Source organism: Schistocerca gregaria, chromosome 6, assembly GCF_023897955.1.
Source record: "Schistocerca gregaria isolate iqSchGreg1 chromosome 6, iqSchGreg1.2, whole genome shotgun sequence".
Lineage (NCBI taxonomy): Eukaryota > Metazoa > Arthropoda > Insecta > Orthoptera > Acrididae > Schistocerca > Schistocerca gregaria.
The window spans coordinates 224,823,925-224,844,816 of NC_064925.1; positions in this window are offsets into that span (position 1 = coordinate 224,823,925).

Genomic DNA, 20,892 nt, shown 5'->3' on the forward strand with positions numbered 1-20,892 from the left:
TCTATCCCTCCTGCCTTGTTTGATCTTAATACCTATAAAGCACTTTTAAATTCTGATTCTAATTCTGGATCCCCTATTCATATAAATCGACTCCTGTTTCTTCTTCTATCACATCAGACAACTCTGCCCTCTCATAGATGCATTCAGTGTATTCTTTCCGCCTATCCGATCTCTCCTCTTTATTTAACAGAGAAGATCCCATGTCACTCTTAATGTTAACACTCTGGATTTTAATGTCACCGTAGGTTGTTTTGACTTTCCTATATGCTAAGTCTGTCATTCCGATGATCATTTCTTTTTCGAATTCGTCACATTTATCATGCGGCCATTTCGTCTTAGGTTCCCTCCACTTCCTATTTATTTCATTTCTCAGTGACTTGTACTTCAGTATTTCTGAGTTTTGTACTTCCTTCTTTCATCGATTAACTGAAGTATCTCTTCTGCTCCCATAATTTCTTCACAGTTAGCTTCTTTGTGCCAATGTTTTTCTTTCCAACTTCTGTTATTGCCATTTTTAGAAATATCCATTCCTCTTCAACTGTACTACCTTGAGCTATTCCTTTTTGCTCTATCTATAGCCTTAGAGAATTTCAAGCATATCTCATCATTCCTTAGTTCTTCCGTATCCCACATCTTCTCATACTGGTTGTTCCTGATTAATCTCTTAAACTGCAGCCTACTTTTCGTCACTACTATATTGTGATCTGAGTCTATATCTGATCCTGGGCACGCCTTATAATCCAATATCTGATTTCGGAATCACTGTCTGCCCATGACGTAATCTAACTGAAATCTTCCCGTATCACCCGGCTTTTTCAAAGTATATCTCCTCCTCTTGTGATTCTTGAATAGAGCATTCGCTATTACTTGCTATAAACCCATATTCTCCCGTAACGTTTTCTTCTACTCCTTCCCAAACAACTAAAAGAGTTTCAGCTCCCTTTACGTATTCTGTTACCCTTCCACTATCCTCATATACTTTCTCTATCTCTTCCTCTTCAGCTTGCGATGTCGGCATGTATACCTGAACTATCGCTATAGGCATGGCTTTGCTGCCGATTCTGATGAGAATAACCCTTTCACTGAACTGTTCACAGTAACGCACTTTCTGCCGCACCTTTCGGTTCGTGAAGAATCCTACTCCCGTTATGTCATTTTTTGCTGCTGTTGATATTATCCTAGACTCATCTGACCAGAAATCCCTGTCTTCTGTTTATTGCACTCCTCTGACCCCTACTGTATCTAGATGGAACCTTTGAATTTTCCTTTTCAGATTTTCTAGTTTCCCTACTACGTTCAAGCTTCTGAAATCCCGCGTCCCGTCTCGCAGAACGTTATCCTTTCGTTGATTATTCCATATTTTTCCCATGGTCACCTCCCCCTTGGCATTCCCCTCCCGGAGATCCGAACGGGGAAATATTTTGGAATATTTTGCCAATGGAGAGATCATTATGACACTTTTTTAAATACAGGCCACATATCGTGTGGATACACTTTACCTATCTTTAATTCAGTGGTTCTCATAGCCTTCTGCATCCTCATAGTGATGATCATTGCAGATTCTTCCACCTTCAAGGGCAGTTTCGCACCCGTAGGACAAGAGAGTACTTTGAATCTCTGTCCTCTCCTCCACCATGTTGACAAGGCTCTTGGCAGAATAAGGATGACTTCATATATCACAACCGATGACGAACGACGACAACGGCGACGACGGCTCATAAGAAAACTCGTCGCACCACAAGCACAAAACCATCACCCAACAACCTGACAGATTGCCTATAGAGTTCTATAGTGTCTTCCAGACCTTAATGGCCCCAAGATGGACCAGCCCTTTTCAAAATTTTCAGTCTGGACCATGTGTCCCTACCAGCTTTATCATGCGCATCATCATTCATGTATAGAAGCCATGCCATGGTGCAGTGATTACCAATTACCATCTGGTATTCATCCTTATGGCGTGCTGCAAAACCGTTGGCCACATTTTGGCGGAGCGCATTTGTATCCTTCTTCTCAGCATCCTTTCACTAAAACAGACGACCCCAGGTGGTCAGGTTCCTACGCAGACAGCAACCGGCGAAAGTAGCAATATCATAGCACTGACCACAATGTGCCGACCTCGGGCTACTATGGTCACAGTCAACTTTGATAGCACTTATCAAAAAGTACATCACGATTTTCTATTCTTTGTGACGGCTCCGATGGACTTCCCACTACCCTTTCTCGTCAGATACGGAAGATATTACAGTGCTAGCTGTCACATACTGAGTGGGGCAAATAAAAGTGTCCCAGACGAGTGGATACCACTGGATCCGAATGTATGCACATGAAATGCACGCCATGAGTATGCCCACGATGTGATTCTCGCTGGTTCCTTGGGACACCTGTACAAACTTTTCACGCCTGACCGAGTTGTCAGCAGAGGTCAGTCTGATCGCAACCCTAGCTCACAACCCAGGTCACCTGATCTGTCAGTGTGCAATTACTTTGTGTAGGAAGCCTTGAAGTCTGAAGTGCATCGCAGCAACCTTCGTAGTCTTCAATAAGACCTAGGAAATTGCAGCAATTCCTGCTGTCCAGCTTCGATCTTCCTTCAGAAAACTTCCATACTAGGGCCCAAAAGCGCCAAGAGATGAATGGTGGTCACTTTCAACATATGCTATAGTCAGGATAGTAATGTATTTACTTTTCTTTGCTGTTTGTCTTTGTACTCTGGAACTCTGACCTCTGGCCAACTGTTATTTGCCCCACATTGAGCAAGTCAACAGTGGCTTAACGAGTTCAGATCCGACATGGAAATTTGTCCAACAAGCTTGTGCGCAATAGACCCTGCTATACATCTTGACACTGGGACCCATCATTGTGTAAAACAAATCTATGCTCACGGGAGTCACGCTATGTCACCACACTTTCCGTTTACGAGCTTACGCCGACGATCTGCTCCTATTGGTTCGCTCGAGAGTGGAAACACAACGGACCATTGAAACATTCGTGATACATGGCGCAGCAGTAGGCAACTCTATAAACGTGAATAAATTTGCAAATGTAGCTTCCCTATGATGCAGTCTCCCAGATGCCGAACTAGCGCCCCTCTCCTTGGTGCGATCAAACAATACCCTGGGCGTTGTCTTCACAACCAATACATCCCGGGGCATGTTGCACTGTGTTCGCACCGAGATTACAACAGTTTTCACCACCGTTCCGATCCTCTTCAGTAGGTAGTCTACCTCTATCTCCATGCTACTTCGAAACTAGCGTATGTTACATAGGTCCTATCCTTGCATCACACGACTAGATGGCTATGAGCATTATGGGGCTTCTTTGGTCATCAGTCCCCTAGAACTTAGAAACTAAGGACATCACACACATCCATACCCGAGGCAGGACACGAACCTGCGACCGTAGCGGTCGCGCGGTTCCAGACTGTAGCGCCTAGAGCCGCTCGGCCACTTCGGCCGGCTCACTCGACTAGATTTTTTCAGCAAGCAGCCTTGGGCTACTATCTGACCCCAAGAACGACCTTTAAGGTACGATGTGAATCGCTCATCCTCCCCCCACACGAGAGAGACTTGCCCTACTCAACATACTGCACAGGGCTGATGCGCTGCATATGTGAATGATGCGGAAACAATGGACATGGTTGGGAGTGTCCACCTCACACAGTTTGGTCATTGCGACTCGTGGCTACTCGTTACATTCATACCTTTCTTCCACCTTTATTGTGGCTTATAGGTATAGGTATAGGTATAAAAGAAGGTTGTATGCATGGAAGAATCCTGGATGTACTAAAAGGTATCAGATAGATTATATAATGGTAAGTCATAGATTTAGGAACCAGGTTTTAAATTGTAGGACATTTCCAGGGGCAGATGTGGACTCTGACCACAATCTCTTGTTTATGAACTGTAGATTAAAACAGAAGAAATTGCAAAAAGGTGGGAATTTAAGGAGATGGGACCTGGATAAACTGACTAAACCAGAGGTTGTACAGAGTTTCAGGGAGAGCATAAGGGAACAATTGACAGGAATGGGGGAAAGAAGTAATACAGTAGAAGACGAGTGGGTAGCTCTGAGGGATGAAGTAGTAAAGGCAGCAGAGGATCAAGTAGGTAAAAAGACGAGGGCTAGTAGAAATCCTTGGGTAACAGAAGAAATATTGAATTAAATTGATGAAAGGAGAAAATATAAAAATGCGGTAAATGAAGCAGGCAAAATGGAATACAGACGTCTCAAAAATGAGGACGACAGGAAGTGCAAACTATCTAAGCTGGAATGGCTAGAGGACAAATGAAAGGGTGTGGAGCCTTATCTCACTAGGGGTAAAATAGATACTGCCTACAGGAAAATTAAAGAGAGCCACTTGTATGAATATCAAGAGCTCAGATGGAAACCCAGTTCTAAGCAAAGAGGGGAAAGCAGAAAGGTGGAAGGAGTATATACAGGGTCTACACAAGGGCGATGTACTTGAGGACAATATTATGGAAATGGAAGAGGATGTATATGAAGATGAAATGGGAGATACGATACTACGTGAAGAGTCTGACAGAGCACTGAAAGACCTGAGTCGAAATAAGGCCCCAGGAGTAGACAACATTCCATTAGAACTACTGACGGCCTTGGGAGAGCCAGTCCTGACAAAACTACAATCTGGTGAGAAAGATGTACCAGACAGGCTAAATACCCTCAGACTTCACGAAGAAGATAATAATTCCAATCCCAAAGAATGCAGGTGCTGACAGATGTGAAAATTACCGAACTATCAGTTTAATAAGTCACAGCTGCAAATTACTAACGTGAATTCTTTACAGACGAATGGAAAAACTAATAGAAGCCGACCTCGGGTACGATCAGTTTGGATTCCGCAGAAATGTTGGAACACGTGAGGCAATACTGACCCTACGACTTATCTTAGAAGAAAGATTAAGGAAAGGCAAACTTGCGTGTCTAGCATTTGTGGACTTGGAGAAAGCTTTTGACAATGTTGACTGGAATACTCTCTTTCAAATTCTGGCCTCCTTCAGATGGCAGTTATAAGAGTCAAGGGCCATTAAAGGGAAGCAGTGGTTGGGAAGGGCGTTAGATAGGGTTGTAGCCTCTCCCCGATGTTATTCAATGTGTATATTGAGCAAGCAGTAAAGGAAAAAAAAATTGGAGTAGATATTAAAATCCAGGGAGAAGAAATAAAAACTTTGAGTTTCGCCACTGACATTGTAATTCTGTCAGAGGCAGCAAAGGACTTGGAAGAGCATTTGAATGGAATGGACAGTGTCTTGAAAGGAGGATATAAGATGAACATCATCATCATCATCATCATCATCATCATCATCATCATTTAAGACTGATTATGCCTTTCAGCGTTCAGTCTGGAGCATAGCCCCCTTATCAAATTCCTCCATGGTCCCCTATTCAGTGCTAACATTCGTGTCTCTTCTGATGTTAAACCTATTACTTCAAAATCATTCTTAACCGAATCCAAGTACCTTCTCCTTGGTCTGCCCCGACTCCTCCTACCCTCTGCTGCTGAACCCATGAGTCTCTTGGGTAACCTTGCTTCTCCCATGCGTGTAACATGACCCCACCATGTAAGCCTGTTCGCCCTGACTGCTACATCTATAGAGTTCATTCCCAGTTTTTCTTTGATTTCCTCATTGTGGACACCCTCCTGCCATTGTTCCCATCTACTAGTACCTGCAATCATCCTAGCTACTTTCATATCCGTGACCTCAACCTTGTTGATAAGGTAACCTGAATCCATCCATCTTTCGCTCCCATACAACAAAGTTGGTCGAAAGATTCAACGGTGCACAGATAACTTAGTCTTGGTACTAACTTCATTCTTGCAGAAGAGAGTAGATCGTAGCTGAGCGCTCACTGCATTAGCTTTGCTTCACCTCGCTTCCAGCTCTTTCACCATGTTGCCATCCTGTGAGAATATGCATCCTAAGAACTTGAAACCGTCCACCTGTTCTAACTTTGTTCCCCCTATTTGGCACTCAATCCGTTTATATTTCTTTCCCATTGACATTACTTTCGTTTTGGAGATGCTAGTCCTTACATTTCTGATCTAGCTCTGAAGTATCACTTTGTAAACTTTCAATCGAATCTGCCATCACAACTAAGTCATCCACATATGCAAGACTGCTTATTTTGTGTTCACTTATCGTGATCTCACCCAGCCAGTCTATTGTTTTCAACATATGATTCATAAATAGTATGAACAACAGTGGAGAGAGGTTGCAGCCTTGTCTTACCCCAGAAACTACTGTGAACCATGAACTCAATTTACCGTCAACTCTGACTGCTGCCTGACTATCCATGTAGAGACCTTTAATTGCTTGCAAAAGTTTGCCACCTATTCCATAATCTCGTAGAACAGACAATAACTTCCTCCTAGGAACCCGGTCATATGTCTTTTCTAGATCTATAAAGCATAGATACAATTCCCTGTTCCACTCATAACACTTCTCCATTATTTGCCGTAAGCTGAAGATCTGGCCCTGACAACCTCTAAGAGGCCTAAACCCACACTGATTTTCATCCAATTGGTCCTCAACTAATACTCGCACTTTCCTTCAACAATGCTGATTAAAGAGATACCTCTGTAGTTGTTACAATCTTTTCTGTTTCCATGTTTAAAGATAGGTGTGATTAATGCTTTTGTCCAGTCTGATGGAACCTGTCCCGACTCCCAGGCCATTTCAATTATCCTGTGTAGCCATTTAAGACCTGACATTCCACAGTATTTGATGAGTTATGACTTAATTTCATCCACCCCAACTGCTTTACTGCAGTGCAATCTATTGAGCATTTTCTCCACTTCCTCAAATGTGATCCTATTTCCATCATCGTTCCTATCCCATTCTACCTCGACATATGATACATTTCTGATCGTATATCACCTACATTGAGCAACTCTTCAAAATATTCCCTCAATCTGCCCAAGCCATCCACAGGATTCACCAGCAGTTTTCCTGACCTGTCCAAAATACTTGTCATTTCCTTCTTACCTCCCTTTCGAAGACTGGTAATTACACTCCAGAAGGGTTTTCCAGCAGCTTGACCCATAGTATCCAACCTGTTTCCAAAGTCTTCACAAGATTTCTTCTTGGATGCTGCAATTATCTGCTTGGCTTTGTTTCCTTCTTCAACGTAACTTTCTCTGCCTACCTCAGTTCTAGTATGTAGCCATTTTTGATACGCATTCTTTTTCCTTTTACAGGCTACCTTGCCTGTTTCTTTCCACCAAGCTGTTTGCTTCATCCTACTTTTACACACTACTGTTCCAAGACATTCTTTAGCCACTTCTAGTAGTGTGCCCATGTACCTTTTCCATTCCTTTTCCAATGACTGTAATTGACTACATTCAACTAACTGGTACCTTTCTGAGATCGCTGTTGTGTACTTGTGCCTGATTTCCTTATCCTGAAGTTTCTCCACTCTTATCCTCCTGCATATGGACCTGACCTTCTGCACTTTCGGCCTCACAATCGCAATTTCACTGCAGATTGGATAATGATCAGTGTCATCAAAGAACCCCCTGAATACACGTGTGTCCCTCACAGCCTTCCTGAATTCCTGATCTGGTATTATATAGTCAATGACAGATCTGGTTCCCCTGCGTTCCCAAGTATACTGGTGAATGTTCTTACGTTTAAAAAAGGAGTTTGTGATTACTAAGCCCATACTGGCACAGAAGTCCAAGAGTTGTTTCCCGTTCCTGTTGGCCTCCATATCCTCTCCAAATTTACCCATAACCTTTTCATACCCTTCTGTTCGATTTCCAATCCTGGCATTAAAATCACCCATGAGCAGAACACTTTCCTTGTCCTTTACTCTAACAACTTCATCACTGAGTGCCTTATAAAAGCTATCCATCTTATCTTGAACTGTCCCTTCACAATGCGAATATACTGACACAATCCTAATTTTCTTGCTAGACACTGTCAAATCTATGCACATCAGTTGTTCGTTTACATACCTTATTGCAACTACGCTGGGTTCCATTTCTTTCCTGATGTAAAGCCCAACACCCCATTGTGCTATTCCTGCTTTGACTCCTGACAGGTAGACCTTGTATTCTCCCACTACATCTTCTTTCTCACCCCTTACCCGAATGTCACTAACAGCTAAAACGTCCAGCCCCATCTTACTTGCAGCCTCTGCCAGCTCTACCTTCTTCCCAGAGTAGCCCCCATTGATATTAATAGCTCCCCATCTCATTAAGATTTGTTTGCCAAGTCGTATCTTAGGATCCCTGGTTTGTCAGTTAGAGATGGGACTCCGTCACCTCCAAAGGTCCGAGGCATTTTGCTCTGATTGTTGCCAGCATCATATTTAAAGTATCAGGGAAGCGGGTCGCTAGCCTTACTTGCCCCGAGTCCCATTGGGTTTTACCCCTAACGGTTGAGGGACTAACTGGTGGATTTGGTAGTCTTTGCCGTATGAGCACAAAGGTGACCACACTCAGAATATGTCCGAGATGCCCAGCCTTATTCCAAAGTAACTGGTATCCCGACTCTCGTGACCACTTTCTTGGCTACTCATACGTTGCCCGTGGTTCATGAACTAGGACATAACTACAGGAACCCACACCATGAACCACTAAGACGAATATCAACAAAAGCAAAACAAGGATAATGGAATGTAGTCGAATTAAGTCGGGTGATGCTGAGGGAATTAGATTAAGAAATGAGACACTTAAAATAGTAATGGAGTTTCGCTATTTGGGGCGCAAAATAACTGATGATGGTCGAAGTAGAGAGGATATAAAATGTAGACTGGCAGTGGCAAGGAAAGCGTTTCTGAAGAAGAGAAATTTGTTAACATTGAATATAGATTTAAGTGTCAGGAAGTCTTTTCTGAAAGTATTTATATGGAGTGTAGCCATGTATGGAAGTGAAACATGGATAATAAATAGTTTGGGCAAGAAGAGAATAGAAGCTTTCGAAATGTGGTGCTACAGAAGAATGTTGAAGATTAGGTGGGTAGATCACGTAACTAATGAGGAGGTATTGAATAGGATTGAGGAGAAGAGAAGTTTGTGGAAGAACCCGACTAGAAGAAGGGATCGGTTTGTAGGACATGTCCTGAGGCATCAAGAGATCACAAATTTAGCAAGGGAGGGCAGCGTAGAAGGTAAAAATCGTAGAGGGAGACCAAGACATGAATACACTAAGCAGATTCAGAAGGATGTAGGTTGCAGTAGGTACTGGGAGATGAAGGAGCTTGCACAGGATAGATTAGCATGGAGAGCTGCATCAAACCAGTCTCAGGGTTGAAGACCACAACAACAACAGGTATGTGCGTGCAGCACAAAACTGCTACTGCCAAAGACTCCCCTCTCGCCGTGCTATGTCGAGGATCATGTAACGTCGTAGAACAGGAGTGTCCTCTATCCGTTGGTCAAATTTATGACGCCTATCTATAAAATTTACCTCTCCATAAATGTTCGAACAGCATAGTACTTGGTTACCAGTGGTAAGAGGGTAACACGACAGAAGCTCCACACAGTTGAATTTGCTTACACCCCATTGTGTGCTGCCTACCAACAACTCGACGGGGAAACTCACCACCTCACCCCATGACATCTGGGAACTCAGACGCAAGATGGTTGCCTGCTTTCTCCTCATTCCTCTGACCATGTTTAGGCATAATGCATACGTGTTTCCTGAGGACATATACTTCCCGGCTGCCAAAACCAAAGTCATAAACTGAATAAAACATTGAACTTTCTGCTACTTTTACAGCGAAGACGACAAATCCGGCCTCGCCTTTCGTGTAGTTTATGGAAAGCCCACGCTGCCTTAGACGACTACTCAATTACAGGAGCCTATTCGCCAACTACTTATGTGGAGTATTCATGTCCCTCTCGCCCAGATGGGGTGTAGTGGGCCTTATTCCCAATTTCACCCTATGATTTTCCCTTCTTACTCTTCTCTTTGCATGTGTATATCCTGTCCCCACCTTCTGAGGACGTCACAAAGGCGACTGCATCTTATTTGTCGGACAAAGCAACCCATAGAAGGGAGCAACATGAAATTCTACCATATTCCCTCATGTCACCCGGACTGAGATTAAATAAAAGGATGTTTCCCGCGCTCCACATTAACTAGCACCTTAGCTACCACCTTAACTTCCATGCATCCGACTATGGAGAGATCCGGGGGCACCATGTTCTGGCTTAACTGCCCACTCTCAAGCTACAGCAATGGAAAGATGTATACCTCCCATTGTTCTCCTCTCCCCCTCTATCCCTTACGAAGTACATCATACTGCATGTACGTTCCTCTATTATTCATCACTGGGTTTTGCTACTAAAGTTATTTTAAAAAACTGTGGGTCGAGTGGTTCCGGCCCGCCATAAATTCTCATCGGTGCCATTCCTTTATAAAACTTTGCCTGTTTTTACAGCTTCGAAGACATTTCACTTATCAATAAGAATACATTGGTAGCTTTTGAAGCACCGCAAACCAGGGTTACTTGGCTGCAGTTTTTACTTATTTCGGATACATGTTCTTGAAAAACCATAACATGAAGGATCGGTACCGGTAACTGAACTGCTCTTATTTTTTGAAAAGTAAAACGAAGTTGAGTTCAATTTGCCCTTAGGCTGGATTACTTGAACCTACATTCTAGCCGGCCGTTGTGGCCTAGCGGTTCTAGGCACTTCAGTCCGGAACTGCGCTGCTGCTACTGTCGCGGTTCGAAACCTGCCTCGGGCATGGATGTGTGTGATGTCCTCAGATTAGTTAGGTTTAAGTAGTTCTAAGTCTAGGAGACTGATGACTTTAGATGTTAAGTCCTATAGTGCTTAGAGCCATTTGAACCTACATTCTATTTTGCTATGCAGATGTATTGTAAATGTGTATTAGGTTCAAATGAGATATTAAAATAATACGAAGATATGTATTTAAAAATAATTTAATTCAAAAAACTCTTACAACATTGCAACAAAATAATGACAAAATTTGAGTTGTGGAACAAATTACAGAACCTAAACCAACTAAACTTTCATTGATGCAATGGAAAATGAACCGCTTTTTACTAGCTTTAGAGGGTTAATCTGCTCCTTAACGTCGCACCATTTATAACATAAAATGTCTTTTTGTTCACTCCGCTTGCAGAATTTTTTGTTTTCTGCGTACCCTCAACCCACGACTATAGCTTCGTTGTCGTCTACGCTTGATACAATGGATAAGAATTCAATATTATCCCGTAAAAGGATCACTAAGTTGCCCTCTTCCAACATCTGTATAAGACTACTTTCTTTTTAAGGTCTGTCTTGGTTTTTCTACCCGCGTTTTGTTGATCTGCAGGCCTACTGGTAAATGAAAGATCAGAGTTCCTTAAGTCACATGCTTCATCTTCACTGTGAGAAAACAAACTAAAATCACTTTCTCCTAATGAGTAGAGCCTGAAATCATCAGCATTTTCTGATGTTGACTCAATGTCGGCTTGTTTTGATGGTTTAATCGTTTTCTTAGTATTCACTAGCCTCTTACTGCGGTTATTTAGTTTGACATTTTCAACGTTTTATCCTACCGTTTAAGCACTTTTCTAGTTGTTCATGTGCAAAATCATTATACTTCCAGCTCTCACACAATCTTTTGTGTTCACGTGGCGTAATGAGCCTTAAACCCCAAAGAGGAAACCGACGTAGCTTTAAATGTATTTTGTGTTTGGTAAAAACTGAAAATAGCTTGATATAATATGAAAATATGTTTCCTTTTTACTTAAATGAAGAATATGCGTATCTGAGTATTGCGTGGAACCAAGCCGCTAGTGGTTGCATGTACCCCTTATACTTGATTATCAGTACATCAACATACACTTTGATGAATAACATTTTAAAGGTATTTATATTTAAATACTTATGTTACATAAAGTACCGTTTAAAGAAAAAGAGCATGCACTCACTGCTTTCAAATTGTTGATTCGTCGCACGCTCGACAAAGAAGTTGTACGACGAGCAAAACAGTATGTGTGTTACACCGTTAACATTACCTTTAACATAACCTCCACTGAACTCTAGCACGAGATACGTGGTGTGTGCCAGAGCCAGCTGGGCACTGTTGCCTCGTGGATGAATTAAGTAAATACTACGTCGAATGTTTCAGTAAGCCGGTACCACGAACGGCTTAAAGCACTTTAACATTTCGGCTTGAAGTACTCTCGCCGTAGTTCAGGTAACTCAGATTTGCGGAATATTGTTTCGGCGAATGTGGTCCGAGAAATGTATTCCACAAAACGAAGGGTAAATTGTAACATAGTTATATAAAAATAATATTTTATTCAATTTTTATTTTGTTAGTTTCAGCCCTGTTCAGTCAACATACACTCCTGGAAATTGAAATAAGAACAACGTGAATTCATTCTCCCAGGAAATGGAAACTTTATTGACACATTCCTGGGGTCAGATACATCACATGATCACACTGACAGAACCACAGGCACATAGACACAGGCAACAGAGCATGCACAATGTCGGCACTAGTACAGTGTATATCCACCTTTCGCAGCAATGCAGGCTGCTATTCTCCCATGGAGACGATCGTAGAGATGCTGGATGTAGTCCTGTGGAATGGCTTGCCATGCCATTTCCACCTGGTGCCTCAGTTGGACCAGCGTTCGTGCTGGACGTGCAGACCGCGTGAGACGACGCTTCACCCAGTCCCAAACATGCGCAATGGGGGACAGATCCGGAGATCTTGCTGGCCAGGGTAGTTGACTTACACCTTCTAGAGCACGTTGGGTGGCACGGGATACATGCGGACGTGCATTGTCCTGTTGGAACAGCAAGTTCTCTTGCCGGTCTAGGGATGGTAGAACGATGGGTTCGATGACGGTTTGGATGTACCGTGCACTATTCAGTGTCCCCTCGACGATCACCAGAGGTGTACGGCCAGTGTAGGAGATCGCTCCCCACACCATGATGCCGGGTGTTGGCCCTGTGTGCCTCGGTCGTATGCAGTCCTGATTGTGGCGCTCACCTGCACGGCGCCAAACACGCATATGACCATCATTGGCACCAAGGCAGAAGCGACTCTCATCGCTGAAGACGACACATCTCCATTCGTCCCTCCACTCACGCCTGTCGCGACACCACTGGAGGCGGGCTGCACGATGTTGGGGCGTGAGCGGAAGACGGCCTAACGGTGTGCGGGACCGTAGCCCAGCTTCATGGAGACGGTTGCGAATGTTCCTCGACGATACCCCAGGAGCAACAGTGTCCCTAATTTTCTGGGAAGTGGCGGTGCCGTCCCCTATGGCACTGCGTAGGATCCTACGGTCTTGGCGTGCATCCGTGCGTCGCTGCGGTCCGGTCCCAGGTCGACGGGCACTTGCACCTTCCGCCGACCACTGGCGACAACATCGATGTACTGTGGAGACCTCACGCCTCACGTGTTGAGCAATTCGGCGGTACGTTCACCCGGCCTCCCGCATGCCCACTATACGCCCTCGCTCAAAGTCCGTCAACTGCACATACGGTTCACGTCCACGCTGTCGTGGAGCTCCGTATGCCACGGCAAACTGGCTGACACTGACGGCGGCGGTGCACAAATGCTGCGCAGCTAGCGTCATTCGACGGCCAACACCGCGGTTCCTGGTGTGTCCGCTGTGCCGTGCGTGTGATCGTTGCTTGTACAGCCCTCTCGCAGTGTCCGGAGCAAGTATGGTGGGTCTGACACACCGGTGTCAATGTGTTCTTTTTTCCATTTCCAGGAGTGTATTATAAACCTGTCATGGAAAGACAACTGACAGTCAGGGAAGGACTCCCATTTCTATTATGAAAGATCAGGAAATTTTTTCTGTTGTTTACCCTCAGACATTTTATGATACTGTATCTTGGTTGAAGCTATCCTTTGTTTACTACAAATATTACTAACGTTTACTCACATTACCAAGCAGAATGTCGCTGTTACACTAGTCGGCAGGAAAATTTGATACCTGAAACACAGAAAAATTCGAAAATTAGCTCTCACAAATGGAGAAGAGAAAACGAGGTTGAGAGATGAATAGGGGGGTAGCAGAAACTGGGCCTGACGGAAATGGAGAATCAGGCGTACTGATAGCAAATAGCTGTGGCCGAGCGGTTCTAGGCGGTTGAGTCCGGAGCCGCGCTGCTGCTACGGTCTCGGGTTCGAATCCTGCCTCTGGATTGGATGTGGGTGGTGTCCTGAGGTTAGTTGGGTTTAAGTAGTTGTATGTCTAGGGGACTGATGACCTCAGATGTTGAGCCCCAGGGTGCATAGAGCCATTTGAGCAATAATCCTACAAAAGGGAAACGCTGTACCATTTAATTAATGATGTGAAATTCGTTTTAGGGCATGTAAAGTTTAAGTGCTCCAATGTCCGCGAGCCTCATGGGGCTCGAATCTGCCATCTTTGCGGCCCGTGTTCTCAGCCATGTATTGTTACAAGACGCATCTCGTAGCTAACAGCTGTGTTTCAAAACTTCAACTAATGTTAAGAGATTCTTAAGAGTGTAGTTTTTCTGCTCAGCAACGAACAAAATTTTTACAGAGACACAAATATTTTAAGATGTTCTGCACTTAAATTGACGTTAGCGGATTCTGCCGTGAACTAAGTGAATCTGGCTGCTTGCCACAGGGGTAGAAGGGTAAGTAGCATGGCCACCACTGGATAAGAAGGGGTGAGAGGGGAAACGTTTTATTGTTTATCGTCCAGTGCTAATAACTCATGGGTGTGCGTGAGCGTCGTACCGATCATCTGCTATGATAGATAATTTGACACTGAAGTAACATGGATTCATAAAATCCCATTACAGAGACGCTCATCTTCAAATTTGTAGGAAGAAATATGAAGTTAAATAAAGGTTGTTGGAATACAACACAATGAGCAGAAGAAACATGAGATTCAAAACAGTTAGTAAACATATATCATACTATCTCATAGTCCATAAAACAGATAATTGTAATTAGGTTGTTTATGTTTTGATGATGGTAACGCCACCTAGCTTTCTCTATTAAAATCGCTGACTGCGCTGTGTGCAGTCTGTGGCTGGTTGGACTCGTTATTCGCCAGTGTAGTGTGGGACAGTTGTAAGTGAACAGCCCGTAGCGTTGGGCAGTTGGAGGTGAGCCGCCAGCAGTGGTGGATGTGGGGAGAGAGATATGACAGAGTCCTGAGATGTTAATATGAGTGGACGATCTGGATGTGGGTCCTTCAGAAATGGGAAATTTGTTAAACTGGATTTCACTAATTTATATATATTTTTTGAGATTTGAACATCATTAAGGAAAATACACTGTTTGCCTTCTATAAAAATCTTTTATTTGCTAACTATATGCGTATCAGTAGTTAGTGCCTTCGCTAGTTAGAATCTTTTGTTTAGCTGACAGTATTGGCGCTCGCTCTATTGCAGTTCAAGTAACGAAGATTTTTGTGAGGTAAGTGATTCAAGAAGGGTGCAGGTTATTGTTAGTCAGGGCTATTCTTTTGTAGGAATTATTGAAAGTCAGATTGCGTTGCGCCAAAAATATTGTGTGTCAGTTTAGAAACGATCAGAATAAGTAAAGAGAAAACAGTCTCAATACGTTCAGTTTCACTCTGGAGTTTGAAAATAAAGTAACGTACAAGTCTTACCTGCACAGTCGTTCTTTACATTCAAAGGGGAAGTTTCGTAATATAATCACAATTGCAGTTATTAATCAATTAATCAGCCACCCACACAGACAACAGAGCAACACGTTGTCAGAAAATTACAGTGATACAACTTTGGGGGCACGGAGGGTGGCAACAATCGGAAACAAGGGGACAATCGACACGAAGATTTAAGGATGTTGTCGACTTTGACGGTCACTAATGGGGCGGGGGCCAACTTACCGTGCACTTACTGTGTACTGAGGGATCTAAACATACTAATTTATGTAGGGTGCCAATTATTAATAAGGTTGGTACGTATGAGGCCGGACGTGCCACCTCAAAAAGTCAGCATTGGCTCTTGAGTACAAATGTTTGACGACCAGTCGTTGATGCTTTCTTTCACGACTTCGTAGCACAGATTGTACGACGACAACAGTAACTTAGATAAAAGCAGTGCTTTTTTTTTAGTCATGTGTCTCCTGTTTGCTGACGGGTTTGATACAAACAGCCACGAATTCCGCTCCTGTACCAGGCTTTCCAACTTAGAGTAGCACATCCAACATACGTCCTCAATTATTTGCTAGCTGTATTCCCATTTCAGTTTTAGCTAGAGTTTCTGCCCTATACAGCTCCCTCTAGTACTATGGAAGTTATTCCGTGACGCCTTAACAGATGTTGTATCATCCTGTTCATTCTTCTTTTCAGTGTTTTACATATAATCCTTTCTTTCCTCTCGGATTCTGCACTGAACCTTCTGATTTCTTACCTTTTCTGTGCACCTAATTTTCAACGTTCTTCTCTAGCACTAGTTCTAAAATGCTTCGATTCTCTTATTTTTCTGTTCTCCCACAGTCCATATTTCATTACAATTCTGTGCTCCAAACGTACATTCTCCGAAATTTCTTCTTCAGATTACGGTCACAATGTTTGAAATTAGTGCACTTCTCTTGGCCAGGAATGCCCTCTTTACCAGTGCAAGTCCGCTTCTTACGTCAACCTTGCTCTGTCTAACGTTAGTTATTCTGCTGCCTAGGTAGCAAAATTCCTTAACTTCATCTACTTCGTGACCATCAATCATAATATTAAGTTTCTCGCTGTTCTCATTTCTGCTACTTCTCATAACATTAGCCTTTCTTCGATTTACTCTCAATAGATACTCTACACCCATTATACCGTTCATACCATTCAGCTGATTCTGCAGTTCTTCGTCATTTTCTCTGAAAATATCAATGTCATCAGTGACTCTCACTATTGTCACCCTTTCACTCTGCCTCTCAATTTCACATTTCGACATTTCTTGTAATTCCGTCATTGCTTTTCGATGCATAGACAGAACAACAGGGGCGAAAGTCTACATCCCTGTCTTTGCACTTTTTAATCCCAGAACTTTGTTCTTGACCGTCCACTCTTATTGTTGCTCTTGGCTCTTGTACATACTGTATAGTATCCCCGTTCCCCTATAGCTTACAGCTATTTTTGTCAGAATGTCGAACATCTTACACCACTTGACATTTTCAAACGCTTTTTCCAGGTAGACAAAGCCTATGTCTCGATTTTTCTTCTGTCTTGCTTTCATGATGAACCGCAGTGTCAGAATTCCTTCTCTGGAGCCTTTACCTTTCCCAAAGCCAAGGTGATAATCATCTAACACATCCTCAAATTTCTTTTGCATTATTTTGCATGTTATTGTCAGCAACGTATTAACATGAGCTGTTACTCTGATTGTGCGATAATTCTGGCACTCGTCGGCTTTTACAATCTTCGGAATTGTGTGGGTGATGTTTTTCCGAAAGTCAGGTGGTATATCGCCAGATTCATACATTCTACACATCAGCGCGAATAATCAATTTCTTGCCACTAACCCCCCCCCCTCCCCCCCCCCCAATGATTTTAGAAATTGCGATGGAATGTTGTCTATCCCTTCTGCTTTAGTTGTCCTTAAGTCTTTCAAAGCTGTTCTAAATTCTGATTCTAATACTGGCTCACCTATGTCTTCCCTATCGACTCCTGCTTCTTCTTTTATCACATCATCAAGTAAGTCCTGTCTCTCATACAGGCCTTCAGGGTAGTCTTTCCACATACATGCAATCTTCTCTGTACTTAACAGTGGAATCCCCATTGCACTCTTGAGGCTACTGCCCTTTCTTTTAATTTCGCCGAAGATTGTTTTGACTTTTGTGTATGCTGAATCAGTCCTTCCGACAATCACTTCCTTTTAGATTTCTTTATATTTTTCATGGAACCGTTTCGCTCTGCACTTCAAATTCATTTCATTCCTGAATGACTTGTATTTCTGTATTTGTGAATTTCCCGGAACATTTTTGTAACTCCATCTTTCGTCGATCGACTTAAGTACTCCTTCTGTTACCCATGGGTTCTTCACATTTTCGTTCCTTGTACCTATGTTTTCTGTGATTGTCCTTTGGAGAGATGACTATTCCTCTCCAACTGAGCTGCCTGCCGAACTACTGATCATCCCAGTGTTTATAGCCCTTCTTCAAGCGTGTCTCTTCATTCCTTAGTACTTTTACATCATACGTCTTTGTATACTTATTGTTTCCAACTAGTTTCTTAAACTTCAGCCTATTGGTCATCATTACTAATTTGCGATCTGAGTCTATTTCTGCTTCTGGGTACGCCTTACAGTCTAGTATCTGACTTCGGAATCACTTCGTGACCATGAGGTAATTTTATTGAAAACTTACCGTACCACCCGACTTTCTCCATGAACACCTCCCCCTCTTGTGATTCTTGAACAGAGTATTTGCTATTACTAGCTGAAGTTTGTTGCAGAACTCAATTAGTCTTTCTCCCGTAATCCTTCCTTCTGTTCCTTACGTCTCTTGGCTGTAAATATTCTACCTCTGCCATTTATCTAAAGCGAATTTTATGCTTACATAAATGTAAATTTGTTTATTTAAATTGTAATATAGCCCTGGGAATGGTGAAGCAATTTCAGTTATAATTTAGTAGACATGCACTTCTAAACGAGGAAAAACAAGGCCATGGTCAAAACCAATAATACCCGCTTTTGTAGGAGTGGAGATGGAAATGTGTAAAAGATATTTCTTATAGAAACCACAGAGAGTTTTCAAGCAAACATAAAACAGAAATGAATTGTTAGAACAGTTTCAAAGAAATTGGGCATACTTGTGAATTTATGTGAAAAAATACTGTACCAAGCTTAGCGGTAGTGAGAGTTGCACAAATTACCACGGTAAATGTTGACAAAACCCACCACAACTATACATTGAAATGTCGAGTGGGTAGGGCCTCCCGTCGGGTAGACCGTTCGCCTGGTGCAAGTCTTTCAAGTTGACGCCACTTCTGCGACTTGCTTGTCGATGGGGATGAAATGATGATGATAAGGACAACACAACACCCAGTCCCTGAACGGAAAAAATCTCCGACCCAGCCGGGACTTGAACCTGGGCCATTAGGTAAGACATTCCGTCGCACTGATCACTCAGCTACCAGCGGCGGACTACTATACATTTATTGTGTCACAGCCAGTTAAACTCTAAACAAACATCTTCAGATGACTTGCAGTTCAAAACGACAAATATCAGGCTAAAGGCCACTAAAGGACCCACATTGTATAATGAGCACAATACGTCTACTGTTAGCCTACGTACGGAGCACATGAGCAGTCTCCAGGCGTGACACCCATAGTTAAGCCGTCGGCACACATGGGACGAGGTAGCTAACGTTCATGTGCACACAGACGGAATATCCCACGTCACGAGACTCAGCGCCGTCGGCACACGACACTAGCTGGGTAACGTGACTACTATCTCAGCGCTCTCCAAACGCAGTTATCGGTTTTATTTGGTTTGCAAGCAACACAGGCTGTTCACGAGAAATAACGTGCGTAAAATTTCTGTGTTACCTCTATTGCAACGCAGTTTACCACCCTTGTCCGTATGCTAGTCTTATTATTCTGTCTGTGGCATACATAAATAAAAACTTCAGCATCCATGAACATGTAATAAGACAAAGAGAAAATATGCACGTCCAGTCACAAAAGACGTCAGCTTACAAAATTCCATCAAATCGAGCAAACTCGTTCCTGACAGAGAACGAACTTATATTTACATAACTTTAAGTGGTCTAGGAATGCCGGCACGGTAGCTCAGCGTGTTCGGTCAGAGGGTTAGCTGCCCTCTGTAATAAAAAAAAGCTGAGTGAATGGAGCAGTAACGAACTTCAATGGGCGTCAGGTGACGTCCGCCACGAACAATGGAAACGAACAATAACGAACAAAATGAGAATAGAAAAAAAAGAAAAGAAAAAGGAAGGGGTAGCGTCTTTCATTCATAATCAAAACGTCTTTGGTACCGGGTTCGATCCCCACCACTGCCTAATTTTTGATAAGTAATCAGCATTGGCGGCCGAAGACTTCCGGCATAAGAAGTCAGCTTCATTCTGCCAACGGCCTTTTCAAACAGGGCGGAGGAGCGGATGGAGGTTCAGGGCACTCTCTTGTCCTAGGGGTGGGAAATTGCCCCTAAAGGCGGAAGAATCAGCAATGATCAACGACATGAGGATGCAGAAGGCAATGGAAACCACTGCACTAAAGACACGTAACTTGTATCCGCAGGACATGTGACCTGTAGTTGAAGAAGTGGCATGACGATCTCTCCATTGGCAAAAGATTCCGGAATAGTCCCCCATTCGGATCTCCGGGAAGAGACTGCGAAGGGGGACGTTACCATGAGAAAAATATTGAATAATCAACGAAAGGATAATGTTTTACGAGTCGGGGCGTGGAATGTCAGAAGCTTGAACGTAGTAGGGAAACTAGAAAATCTGAAAAGGGAAATGCAAAGGCTCAATCTAGATATAGTGGGGGTCAGTGAAGTGAAGTGGAAGGAAGACAAGGATTTCTGGTCAGATGAGTATCGGGTAATATCAACAGCAGCAGAAAATGGTATAACAGGTGTAGGATTCGTTATGAATAGGAAGGCAGGGCAGAGGGTGTGTTACTGTGAACAGTTCAGTAACCGGGTTGTTCTAATCAGAATCGACAGCAGATCAACACCGACAACGATAGTTCAGGTATACATGCCGACGTCGCAAACTGAAGATGAACAGAGAAAGTGTATGCGGATATTGAAAGGATAATGCAGTATGTAAAGGGGGACGAAACTCTAATAATCATGGGCGACTGGAATGCAGTTGTAGGGGAAGGAGTAGAAGAAAAGGTTACTGGAGAATATGGGCTTGGGACAAGGAATGAAAGAGGAGAAAGACTAATTGAGTTCTGTAACAAGTTTCAGCTAGTAATAG